General features: G+C 43.7%; 1 protein-coding gene across 1 annotated transcript in view; it reads right to left on the reverse strand.

The window, feature by feature from the left end:
* The window catches only part of MCF2L2 (MCF.2 cell line derived transforming sequence-like 2), a 235861-nt gene that overhangs the window by 42101 nt on the left and 180003 nt on the right, over positions 1–13757 (reverse strand). The gene's annotated exons all lie outside the window — the stretch shown is intronic.

Below are 13757 nucleotides of genomic sequence, written 5' to 3' on the forward strand. Positions count from 1 at the left end.
AAAAAAAAAAAAATTATGAGACTTTTTTTGTGATTTTTTTTTTTAAAAGCCCATCAGCTATCATTAGTGTTAATGTATTTTTTGTGTGGCCCAAGAAATTCTTCTTTTTCCAGTGTGGCCCAGGGAAGCCAAAAGATTGGACACTCCTTTTCCAAAGCATGTAACGTTATTCACAGAAAAGACTTTCAAGGATTTACCATCTAAAATCAAGTGTATATAATGCAGATGAACAACAGAAAACACTGGGAGTATTCAAGTCATTAAAAAACCTTTCAGCACTGACAGCGATTTCTCTCCTGATGACAATCTACTCAGAGGCAGAGGACCGCACTTAGGATACCAAATGGGGCTTCTGATGCAAGGGCAGCCTGCACTAATGTTCTCTGTGTTAGTCTACATCTGGGCACTTGGTTTGACATTTCAACACAGACGCCCCCCTTAGCACAATAAAGGGGAAATGGAGGCATAATGAGTTTGAAAGGAATGTTTCTTCTCTGAAGCCACATTTCACAGTAGCACGAGAACAGAGCTCTGGATATCTGTTTCCATTCTACATGACATCTCGTGCTTGTTTCAAATGACACCATAACCGAGGAGCAAGAACGAAAAGAATATGCCTTAAAAAAGTGCAATTGGCCGGGTGCAGTAGCTCATCCCTGCAATCCCAGCACTTTGGGAGGCTGAGGCGAGCGGATCATGAGGTCAGGAGATCGAGACCATCCTGGCTTACATGGTGACACCCCGTCTCTCCTAGAAATACAAAAAATTAGCCAGGCATGGTGGCAGGCTCCTGCAATCCCAGCTACGCGGAAGCCTGAGGCAGGGGAATCACTTGAACCTGGGAGGCGGAAGTTGTAGTGAGCCGAGATCATACCACTGTACTCCTGCCTGAGCAACAGTGAGATTCCATTTCAAAAAAAAAAAAAAAAAAGCAATCCTGTTTAGCAAGACAGATCATTAATGCAGATACGTGTTAGGATTTCCTGATAAGTTTCTTCTTTGTTCATGTGCCCTCCTCTGCTCCCACTTTGAACTACTGCCCCTGTCACCCCTCATTTCTCAGCTCTCCAACAGAAGAGTATCCTCTGGGGGGTCCGGTCTGCCAGACGTCTGCTTTTGCTCATTACTGTCAGCACAATCTGCCATCCAGAGTTTTCATTTACTCCTGCTATCCTCTCACATTATGCATGTCAGGAAGTATTACAGACTTTTGCTTTCTAAGAACCTAAGCTCAGGTTTCCAGGCTCCCGTCGCTCCTGCCTCATGCTGCTGACTGTCCCACATCTTTTTCTTCCTCCTAGACCTTTGTTCTCGTGCCCACATTGCCAATGGCTACATCATTTTCACTTGGATGCCTCCCATACACCTCAATCACAAATTGAAATAGAAATAATTAGAAGTAGCATGTTTATCAGTGGACTGACATTTTTCTAGGGTCCCTAAAACATAGTTGTTTCAGACGCCCCCCCAACATCCCTTATACTCTATCTGTCACTCAGGCTCCTTCTTTCGTCCCTCAACATGCTTCCTGGGTGACTGCTGACTCTCCACTTCTGGTGACACCCTGCAGAGCAAGCTCTCAATTCCTGTCATTTGAACATTTTGGTGCACTCCTAGAAGCTTACCCTTGCTTCTGAGATCTCTCTCTCACCAATCTATTTTGCAGACCACCAGGCTACGCCCTTCCAAAAGCTCCCTTTTTTTTTTTTTTAATTTGAGATGGAGTTTCACTCTTGTCACCCAGGCTGGAGTGCAATGGTGTGATCTCAGCTCACTGCAATCTCTGCCTCTCAGGTTCAAGCGACTCTTGTGCCTCAGCCTCCCCAGTAGCTGGGATTACAGATGCCTGCCACCACACCAGGCTAATTTTTGTATTTCTAGTAGAGACAGGGTTTCATCATGTTGGCCAGGCTGGTCTCGAACTCCTGACCTCAGGTGATCCACCCACCTAGGCCTCCCAAGGTGCTGGGATTGCAGGTGTGAGCCACCATGCCCGGCCCCCCAAAGCTCCATTTTTAACCTGTCATCATTCTCTCTCTTCAAGAATTTGCCCACAGCTGCCAGAGTTCCTTCCAGGAGTTTAAGACTCTCTGTTCACATGATAAGAATCTTCTTAAAGGAGCTTGCTTTAAAGGTAAAACCAGATTTGCACACCCAGGATGGGGAGTAGTGGGTGGAAATGAAGATGGAATCTAATTTTCACAAATGCCCTGGATGATTCTACTGCGGATGGTCCCTATTCGACTAAAGAACACTCATCTGACCCACTCCTTTTAGCCCCCCACTTTTGTTAAGCCAGTGTTATCACTATTTTCCAGTATCTTCCAAGTTCTAATCATCCTTAAAAACTCCAACCACACTCTCGTCCTTGTTTCACTCCCAAAAGCCATTACATTCATTGACCAGACACGTATTGACACCCTATGATGAGGCTGGCTTCTTGACAGGCACCTGAGATAGAGAAATGTACCATAATCCCGACTTTAATAAATTCAGTCGAATGGAAGAGATCAGAAAATCAATGATTCTAATGAGTGTGATAAAGTGAGGGTAGTCAGAAAGTCAGGTGCAGAGGAGGGGCAACTAATTAAACTAGGGGTTGGGGGAGACACTGCCAACTCTGTGTTGAGTGAAGTTTAAGCAGAGATTTTTCTTTAAGTGAAAAATCAGTTTTTTAAAATAAAAAGTTTTTTTAAAAACTAAGGGGGAAAGAAGAAGGATGTTTTTCCCAGACTAAGGGGAACAGTGTGGAGGAGGAGAGGAGGTGAAAGTGTATGCTGTTCTGTGTACTGGCAAATTCACAGTGACAGGGTTTGGCTCTGTGTCCCCACCCATATCTCACCTTGAATTTAATAGTCCCCATGTGTCATAGGAGGGACCTGATGGAAGGTAACTGAATCATAGGGGCAGGTTTTTCCTGTGCTGATCTCATGATAGTGAATACATCTCAGGAGACGTGATGATTTTATAAAGAGCAGTTCCTCTGCACACGCTCTCTTGCTGACGCCATGGAAAACATGCCTCTACTCCTCCTTTGCGTTCCGCCATGATTGTCAGGCCTCCCCAGCCATGTGGAACTGTGAACCTCTTTCCTTTATAAATCACCCAGTCTCAGGTATGTCTTTATTAGGAGCATGAGAATGGACTAATGCAGTAAATTGGTACTGGCAGAGTGGGATGCTGCAGTCCCTGAAAATGTGGAAGCGGCTTTGGAACTGGGTAACAGGCAGAGGATGAAACAGTGTGGAGGGTTCAGAAGACAGGAAGATATGGGAAAGTTTGGAACTTCCTAGAGACTTGTTGAATGGCTTTGACCAAAATGCTGATAGTGATATGGGCAATAAAGTCCAGGCTGAGGTGGTCTCAGATAGAGATGAGAAACTTGGTGGGAACTGGAGCAAAGAAGACTCTTGTTATGTTTTAGCAAAGAGCCTGGCAGCATTTTTCTCCTGCCCTAGAGATCTGTGGGAATTTGAACTTGAGAGAAATGATTCAGGGCATCTGGCAGAAGAAATTTCTAAGCAGCAGAGCATTCAGAGGTGACTTGAGTGGTGTTAATGGCATTCAGTTCTATGTATTCACAAAGATATGGTTTGGAATTGAAACTTATGTTTAAAAGAGAAGAAGAAGAGCATAAAAGTTCAGAAAATGTGCAGCCTGATGATGTGTTAGAAAAGAAAAACTGATTTTCTGAGGAGAAAGTCAAGTTGGCTGCAGAAATTTGCATAAGTAATGAGGAGTCAAATGTTAATCGCCAAGACAATGGGGAAAATGTCTTCAGGGCAAGTCAGAGATCTCTGCAGCAACCCTTCTCATCATAGGCCCAAACCTAGGAGGAAAAAATAGTTTCGTGGGCCAGTCCCTGCTCTGTGCAGTCTAGGGATTTGGTATCCTGTGTCCCAGTTGCTCCAGTAACGGCTGAAAGGGCCCAAGGTAGAGCTTGGACCATTGCTTCAGAGGTGCAGGCCCCAAACCTTGGTGGCTTACATGTGGTGTTGGGCCTGCGGGTTCACAGAAGTCAGGAATTAAGGTTTGGGAACCTCCACCTAGACTTCAGAGAATGTACAGAAATGCCTGGATATCCAGGCAGAAGTTTGCTGCAGGGGCAGGGCCCTCATGGAGAATCTCTGCTAGGGCAGTATGGGAGGGAAATATGGGGTTGGAGTTCCCATACAGAGTGCCCACTGGGGCATTGCCTGGAGGAGCTGTGAGAAGAGAGACACCATCCTCCAGACTGCAGAATGGTAGATCCACTGACAGCTTGCAAGATGCACTTGGAGAAGCTGCAGACCCTCAATGCTGGCCCATGAAAGCAACCAGGAGGGAGGCTGTATACTGCAAAGCCACAGAGGCAGAGCTGCCCAAGGCCGTGGGAACCTACCTCTCGCATCAGCATATCTCATGGATATGAGACACAGAGTCAAAGGTGATCATTTTGGAACTTTAAGGTTTAATGACTGCTTTATTGGATTTCAGACTTGCATGAGGCTGATAGCCCCTTTGTGTTGGACAACTTCTCCTGTTTGGAATAGGTATATTTACCCAATGTCTGTACCTCCATTTTATCTGGGAAATAGCTAACTTTGCTTTTGATTTTACAGGCTCATAGCCCAAACTTTGGACTGTGTACTTTTCAATTAATGCTGAAATGAGTTAAGACTTCAGGGGACTGTTGGGAAGGCACGATTTATTTTGAAACGTGAAGACATGAGATTTGGGAGGGGCCAAGGGTGGAATGATATGGTTTGTCTCTATGTCCCCAGCTTCATCATGATCCTCTCACACATCCCAATTCTAAGTTGCAGAGTCCCATTCTTTTCCAATCAATGCCCTCATTTTAACAGTAGACACCTGGTGAGGCTGTGCATGCACCTTTCATTGCAGGTCAGCCACTCCCATGATAAGAGCTTGTGTCTGACTTTCCACAATTTCAGCACTTTTCCTACAGGAGATAAGACGCTCACTCCAGGCAATCTTAGAAGATTTGAGGCTCAGAGTATGCTTCTGGAGCCAGGAGTTAAAATCCCTGAGTTCATTGTTTTCTTCCATCACTCTGTCCAGTGAACTTAGAGCAACCAACCAACTTCATTATATTCCTTGGTTGTCTACAAATGATCAAAGGTATTACGTACACAGTTATTAAACTCCTTGCCTCTCATGAGTGGTGAATCAGGAGTAATGAATGCATTTCTTTTGTGTAACTCTTTAAACAGTTCGTGACAAGGATTCTCAGTGTTCTCCACACAATTAGAAGTAGAGTTCTTAGCATTTTTGAGGCAAATCATATTAGGCAGCCAACTCTAGAAACCCCAAAACCAACTAAAGAAATCCATCCTTAAAACTCTGTTCCTCTAGAACCATTCCCAGTACCAAGATCTGATTAAGAAAAAAAAAAAAAAAAAAAAAAAGCAGGCAGAGGAAGGTGGAAGGACTAGATCTTGCTTTGGTGCTGGATGCTTCCAACCCTGGAACATCAGACTCCAAGTTCTCAGCTTTTGGACTCTTGGACTTACACCACTGGTTTGCCAGGGGCTTTCAAGCAATCAGCCACAGCCTGAAGACTGCACTGTCAGCTTCCCTACTTTTGAGGTTTTGGGACTCAGACTGGCTTGCTGGCTCCTCAGCTTGCAGATGTCTATTGTGGGACTTCACCTTGTGATCGTGTGACTCAGTCTTAGTCAACTCCCCTTCATATATTCATCTAACCTATTAGTTCTGTGCCTTTAGAGAACCCTGACCAATACAGTGGGTTAAGCCAATCGTCTAGTAAGATCATAAAATGCTATAAGCAGATATAAACTTAAGGCCGATTCAGCTCATCTCTTCATTTTACAGATGAGAAAACAGAAGTAGAAACAGAATTGGAACCCCACGTTCTTGAAACTCAGTGTTTGTATAACACCATGCTAATTTCATTCTAATTTGTGTTTTATTTAATAATCAGGAAACAGTTCCAGCAGAGGTCCAGGGCCATGAAACAACTTGGCCAAGGTCTATGGCTTTGGCAAAGCAAGTACTCTTCCTGCTACTTTACCTCGTTGCTCTTGGCCTATGTTTGGGGTGCATCTAAAGAACTGTTTGCTGATTATTAAATAGAATGCAAATTAGAATGAAATCAGCATGGTGTTATAAAAATACAGGGTTTTAAGAAACTAGGGTTCCAAGTCTATTTCTACCTCTAGCATATAGGGTAAGTCACTTCCTTTCTCAGAGTCTGTTTTTCTATTGTCAAAGGGCTGGATTAGATAAACCTGATTTCCCTTCTTGGCCCTCATATATCATTCTATAAATGTTATTATTTCTAATAGGATGTATGATGTGATCTTTGGTCTAATGGCCCCTGCTTTTCATTTTTCACAAGAAATGAAACAAAGGTCACAAGACTTTCTATTTATTTGCAACCCAGTTAATGTGTAATTGGAGCACTACATGGGAACAACATGGAGAAGGGGAATGGATTGGGTTGGAGAAAGTGCGGTCTGACCTATCCTCTGCAAGAGGTACAGGGCTTGTCCAGGAAGACAGGAGCATCAGGAGGAGAAAACTCCAGCAGGGGCTGGAGTTACGGCCACACATGGGGCCTTACAGGATCTAGGCTGCCAGAGCAGGGTTTGGAAGGGAGCTGGAAGGCTGGGGGAGCCAGCTGAGGATATGGTTGTCATGACAGGGCACGAGTGTGGACGAGTACAGGCCAGAGAAGATATACGAGATTGACGGGGCCGTGGCAAGCAGGGCAGATACCCTTCCAAGGGAACCTGTTCCCTTAAACACAGAATATGGTCCTGAGGGCTCAGTCTCAGGAAAACGTGTTCTTGATTTTACATCCTTCGTTTGCTTTGATTAGGTGTTCCCTGATTACAAAATAAATTCCCAGAACTGTTCTTGGTAACAACACAAAGCACTATAGAGCCATACAAGGATCATATTGAAACTAATGACATTTTAAGAATAAAATATCTGATTAATATGAACATTTCCCTGGTTCCTAGGAGAATAGTTGAGTTTTGTTCAGTAGACCTGCTTTCTCTTCCTTCCTCTCTGCTTTGTGTCTTAGTTTCACATAATTATATCTTATCCTATATTAATGGGATTTGGTCTCATTACCCCTATGATTTTATGGTAAACTACCTTGAATTCTTTTTGAAAGAAGATGAGATATAAATTATTATTAAAGTTTATCTGGACAGATGTTCTTCGATATCACACAATAAATAGTGACAATGTAATTTTGTGCATATAGCACTTTAAGAGACTGACTATAAATACAATCCCATTAATCTTAATTCAAGTTAACAATCCTTGTATTTGCATGGCGTTTTAGGTATTACAAAGTTAAAAAAAAAGTTGTGGTAAGATATGCATAAAATTTCCTATTTAAACCTTTCTTAAGTTCAGTAGTGTTAAGTACATTCACAATGTTGTGTAACCAACACTGCTACCATTTCCAGGCTTTTTCATCATCCCAAATCGAAGCTCTGTACCTATTAAACGTGACCCCATTCTCTACCTCCCTACCCCTCCTGGGAACCTCTATTCTACTTTCTGTATGAATTTTCCTATTCCAGGTATCTCATATCAGTGGAATTATACAATATTCATCCTTTGGTGTCTGGCTTATTTCACGTAGCGTAATATTTTCAAGGTTCACCCACGTTGTAGCATGTATCAGAATTTGAAGCGTTTTTAAGGCTGAATATCTTCCATTTTCTGTATCTACCACATTTGGCTTATCCATTCTTCTGTCGATGAATACCTGGGTTGTTTTCACCTTTTGGCTCTTGTGGATAATGCTGTTATGAACACTGATGTGGAAGTATCTGAGTCTCTACCTTCAATTTTGAGCATATACCTAGAAGTGGAATTGCTGGATCATAGGATCATTCTATTTTTAACTTTTTTGAGCAATTGCCATACCACCCTCCACAGCAGCTGCACCTTTTATATTACCAATAACAGTGCACACAGGTTCTAATTTCTCCACAATCTGGTCAACATTTAGATGATTATTCTTTTTTTTGAAAACAGCTAACCCAATGGGAGTGAAGTAAGGTTGTTCTTGTTTTTAATGTGTGCATCGTCTCACTTGATCCATTGCCTCCCTAACAAACAGCTCCTCCAGGGCAGGTGTCCTATCTTATTCATCCTTAGCCCCAGTGCCTTGCAAGCAAGTAAATTCTTAATAAGTGTCAATTGAATGGATGGTTGATAGATTTATTGGACGCAGGCCAATTCTGTGGACAAGAATAGGTATTAACTGTGATTTTCATCTCACAGAAAAGCAGATGAGGACTCTGGGCACTAAGTGACTTGGCTGAGGTCAAACTGCCTTCCAGACCCAAGCCCAGTGACAAGGGAGCTGATGTGTCGAGCATGAATGTCAGTCCATTGAAATAGCACCCACTTTTCTGACTCTGCTCCAGAAGAGACAGGGCCTATACAGCAAGGACATAGAGAAGCAGGTTACAGAAAAAGGGCTGGCTCAGACCATTATCCTTGTATGCCTGGGATTCAAGGAATGTGGCTGAAATCTCAACACTCTGGTGCAGAGGCACATCTAATATCAAATATAACAACACACAGTGTGAGAGATGCCCAGTATACCAAGGAGATTCCCAGAATACGGCTGACAGGAAAGCCTCATTACTCCCATCCCAGCAAAGCAGTACTGGAAATAATCCCAACAGGAGTATCCAGGTAACTCAGTAATCTTCAGTCAACAAAATAAACTGTGAAACAATTACAGTCAGTCCTCTGTCTGTGTAGTTTCCATATCTGTGGATTCAAGGAACCTCGTATTAAAAATATTAATAAATAATAACACTATAACAATTAAAATAATGCAAATTTTAAAAGCAATACAGTGTAACAACTATTTACATAGTGTTTCTATTGTATCAGGTATCATGAGTAATCTAGAAATTATTTGAAGTATATGGGAGAGTGTGCATAGGTTACATGCAAATGCTACACCATTTTACATAAAAGACTTGAGCATCTGTGGACCACATTATCTACCAGGGTCCTGGAACCAATTCCCCGTGGATTCTGAGGGTCAACGGTACCAAGAGCTTCTACCTCATGAAAACAAAAGGAAATCTAGTGCAAAAAGGAAATTTCCAAAGATAAAAAATATGTCTATGAAATAGTCAAAGAGCTAAAAATGTTAACAGACACACTCTGCTTTCCCTGCCCTGTGCCCCTTTTTGCAGATCTATTTGAATCATTATCTAACTACCAGCAGATATTCTATTATTCTAATAGATCTCTTCTTTCCCAAGAGAGTTTACTTATTTATTAAGTATGATGCAGACATCTCTCTCAGAGATATTGCTCTCTCTTCCTACGATTCCTTAGCCCTAAATATGTAGAGCCAATTGGGTATTAACATTGGGCTTTACAACTTTGGACTATCAGACCAACCGAGACGGATTCATGAAATGTATATGGTTTCAGATCACACGAATTTATCATGGACTTTAGAACTGGCCTTTTAGAAGTACTGCTATAAGGAAAATCTCAGTATAGTAAGTTTTATCTAATAGTCTACTTGTATTAAATAGTACTCAATATAAACCCCAGGAAGGCTTTTAACTGTCTTTTGAAAATGAGTGGGATTTGAACCAGGTACTCTCTGTAAAGCAGGAAATTAGCACTTAGTAATTACTTAGTATTTCAAAATGGGAAACAAAAAATCACATTTTAGACCTGGTGCAGTGGCTCACACCTGTAATCCTAACACTTTGGCAGGTGGAGGCGGGTGGGTCACTTGAGCCCAGGAGTACAAGACCAGCCTGGGCAACATAGTGAGCAACTCCATTCTACTAAATATAAAAAAAAATTAGCTGGGCATGATGGTGTGCACCTGCGGTGTAGTCCCCACTACTCAAGAAGGAAGGACTCGGGCAGGAAGACTGCTTGAGCCTAGGAGGTCAAGGCTGCAGTGAACTGTGATTGGCCATTGCATTCCAGCCTGAGCCACAGACCCTGTCTCAAAAAAATGTCTATTTTTTTCAAAAAGAAAATTACATTTTAGTTGTTCCTTAAAGATCAGTACAACTAAACCTAAGTGCAAATATCCCAATGCTAATGATTGCCTCTGGGCCAGGCATGTAGCCTTGTCAATAACCATTTTCTGAACATCTCCAGGGGCTTCCCCTGTACCTCCCCATCACAGTACGCAAATTATTTTGCTCAGTATAGATAACTGTGACTAGACTAACAGCTAACTAAAAGTGCCAATTGTCTTTTTAAATATGTGCTAATCAGACAGCACTCAAGATTGTTCCTATGAAAATGTCCCTCCCTCACTCAGTTTACATGTGCCCTCCTGAATAGGAGAGAAAGCCCTTTGGAACCTGCACAGAACCCCGCGTGCTCCTGGGGGTGTGGTGTGTGTGTCTGATCTGCTGGTGGGAAAAGGAGAAGTGCCGAGAGGCTCACTGCCAGGGACTGGAATCAGGTCATTTTCACCGGGGCTGTCGATCTATTGACAGCACTGCTCTACTGGACCAGCGAGGGTCCCAGTCAGCAGGGCCTGTCCCTGCAGACGGCCCCTGTCCCTGAGAGGCCCCATTGAGTATTAGATGGCACAGAAGAGATTTCCTTATGTGTTGGTGTGAAGGAGATGATCAGTTACAGGGGGCCCCTCCACCATGCAGAGAAGAAAATGGAACAAACCGGGTTCTCAGAATGGCCTGTGGGTGAGTGCCTCCTTGTGCTGTCAGTTCCCTTCATCTTCCAGTTCTGGGTATACCTAGTATAGTCTCATCAAACTGCTGAGGTCTTGGAATCGAGGGAGGATGCTGAATGGTGCCAGGCCACAGAAGCAGTAGCGGGAGCTGCAGGAAAGGGCTAGTGTGCCTCCAGGGTCAGCTTTTGGGCCTTGGTGGCATCAAGGGAGAAGTACACAGAGCCACTGTACTACGCACGGGATTCTTGGAACAGAAGTTTGAATAACTGATGAATGTGGAAGTGCTACCCCAAAATTCCACTCCACTTGCGTTCCCAGGCATTCATTCTGTGGCAGCATTGTTGGGGTGGCAGGGAGATGGGGGGTCTTTGAGGGAATCAGAAAAGAGCAGGATATGGTCTTCACCCTCAACAGGTCTGAAGACTTTCAAAATAGTTGGGAAAAGAGACATATAACTGTTTTTTCCTCCCCGCAGCTAGGTGAGGCAAAACACATATAACTTATACAGTGACAAAATACTACTGATTGTTACTGACACCTAACACCCTGGGCTGGGTCACCGGTGAGAAGGAAGAGGATTCTGGCCTTCGGGGCATTCAAGTCCTGTCCATTAACCATTTCCCAATGCCAGATTTATACATCCCATTTTAGACAAATTAAGCTGAAGATTGATGTGACATACCCAAATGAAGACACTTAAGTTTGAAGCTGAGAATCTAGGCTAGAAATATAAATCGGGATTGGCAAGGAGCAGTGGCTCAGTCAGGATTAAAGACAATGGGTGATATCAGCAAGGGGCAAGTGTGGAGAGAAAAGAACACCAAGGGAGTCTAGGTGTGGTGGGAGGTGGCCGGTGGGCAGTGAAAGAGGCCGAGCCAAGGAGATGGGGCATTGTTTGAATGGTGATGCTGTATCAACAGAAATGAAATTCCCAGAGGTGTGAAACACAGCAGATTCTTTACAGCGTGATGATGGGACACAGCAGGAGCCCACCTCTGCCAGGTGAGAGGAGCTTTTTGCAGCCTGTGGTGGGCTCCAGGATGCGGAGCATTCACTGGGATAGCCCAGGCTGAGCTCACGCTCCACCCGTCATTGCAATTGCACTCATCCTCACCCACTCTTGCAGGCAGGTATTACTGTGGGCACAGGGAAGTTTGATAACTTGTCAGAGATCCTATGTAGGAAACCAGGTCAGGATCCAACCAGCCTCTCTAACAGCCTAGGCGTTAAATGAACACTGACCTGCTTCAGAATATTGGGCCTGGGGTGTGTGCGAATTCACCGGACAGCTTCCCTATGGGGCCTGTGAGGAAATCTGGTCTAACAGAATGCAGAAAGACAAATGTAGCTGAACAGGTCAAGCCTGCCACTATGCTGCTACGCGTGAGTTGTGTTAAGCCACTCGTTTAACAGACCTGCATCTCCTTTCATCATTTCAGTAACACTGGCCTCTTCCTCGGGCCATGTGGCTCCCGCATTCTCCTAGGTTCTCTTGCACTCAGGGTTTAATCTTCCCTCCCTACAACTAATGATGTATGTGTTGCCTTATTCTCTGATCCTCTCCTACATCTGCTGCTCCTGTGTTTTCTGTGCCTTATCTGTCCCTGCCCAGTCTAACATGCAGATTTTGGTCATTCCAAAGTTGTGTATAGATATAATCACAGGACTCTGCTTCCGGCAGCTGCTTGGATAAGGGAAGCACGCCCGCATGGTCCTCTTTCTTCATGCCGACAAGTCAGCATCATTACTATTACCTAAGTTTATTTCTAACATATCTCAACATCTTCATGTACTCCCTCTCGATAAAAGTAACTGAGTGTAACACCATCAGGACATCAAATCTGTCATTCTCTTCCCCGCTCTCTGGGTGGGACAGGAAGCTGGGCTGCTTTAGGAAATCTTCCCAAACAAGCAAAGGGGACTTCCCTGTCCCCTCCGATGTGTGACCTGACCTTGTGTGGATCTCGGGGTCGGCATTCTGGACTACCTGACCTTGCCCATCTCTCCTTCACACCCTCTCACCTCTTCCTCCTACCACCAAAAATTTACATCATCTCTCCATTCTCCAGATATACTTTTGAAACCATTTCTCTATCTGGTGTCTTCATCTGCATCTAGCATGACATGAATATATGATTTTTATGTGTGTCTATCACTGTTTTGGTCAGCGTGTATTTCTTGTGGATACAAGTTCTATGTGCTCATGTATGTGGAACATATGCATACCGACACATGGGCCTAGTTCCAAACGATCTGAAAGGAATATAACTGTAATTGAATACTTGCATATAAATACAACATACATGTGATGGGGGGGAAATGCAGGTGGGGTTTCAGCTAGCATTTTATTAGATAACGTTTGTGATTAGTGCTGTATTAACAATGAATCAGCCTATTTGTGGGTCACTGTCGGTGACTCCTTTGCAAATCACATATGTAAATATTTCTGCCTGTGGCCTAGGAGGTGCTGAGCCATGCCCTCTGTAGGCAGCATATGAAAAGAACTGCATGACTGAAAAGATGCCCACCGGCTTAAGGAAAGCAATTACAAAACTTCCTAAAAATCTAGTTTGAATTAACAAGTACAATGTTTACAGGTTTCATTTTTTGTGTGTGGTTTTCTTTTAGAGACGGGGTCTTGTCACGTAGGCCTGGCTGGTCTCTAACTTCTGGGATCAAGCAATCCTCCTGCTGCTCAGCCTCCCAAAGTGCTGGGATTACAGGCGTGAGCCACCGTGCCCGGCCTCACTGTTTTCAACTCTGATTCGACAATTATACATTGAACTCATTACCTGTCGAATTTATTCCTTTTACGACAAACTCAAACTTTTCATTTTACGGAAGTGTTTGGGTTCATCTTTTGCTTCTCTGTCATGTTCTGAAATATGTGCAATAACAGAATCTCTCGAAATATTATCTCTGTTAACTGTTCTGTGGCTTTAGGGAGAGGTTCCCGTGGGGAACAAGAAACCAAGCGCATAATGGATCCCTTTCCAATGCCTCTCCTTGAGCAGAAGTCCGCATCTCTCGACCTGGTCTAGTTACCTGCATGAAGTATTCCGACGGA

This window comes from Cebus imitator, unplaced genomic scaffold (assembly GCF_001604975.1).
Source record: "Cebus imitator isolate Cc_AM_T3 unplaced genomic scaffold, Cebus_imitator-1.0 Scaffold111, whole genome shotgun sequence".
Taxonomy (NCBI): Eukaryota; Metazoa; Chordata; class Mammalia; order Primates; family Cebidae; genus Cebus; species Cebus imitator.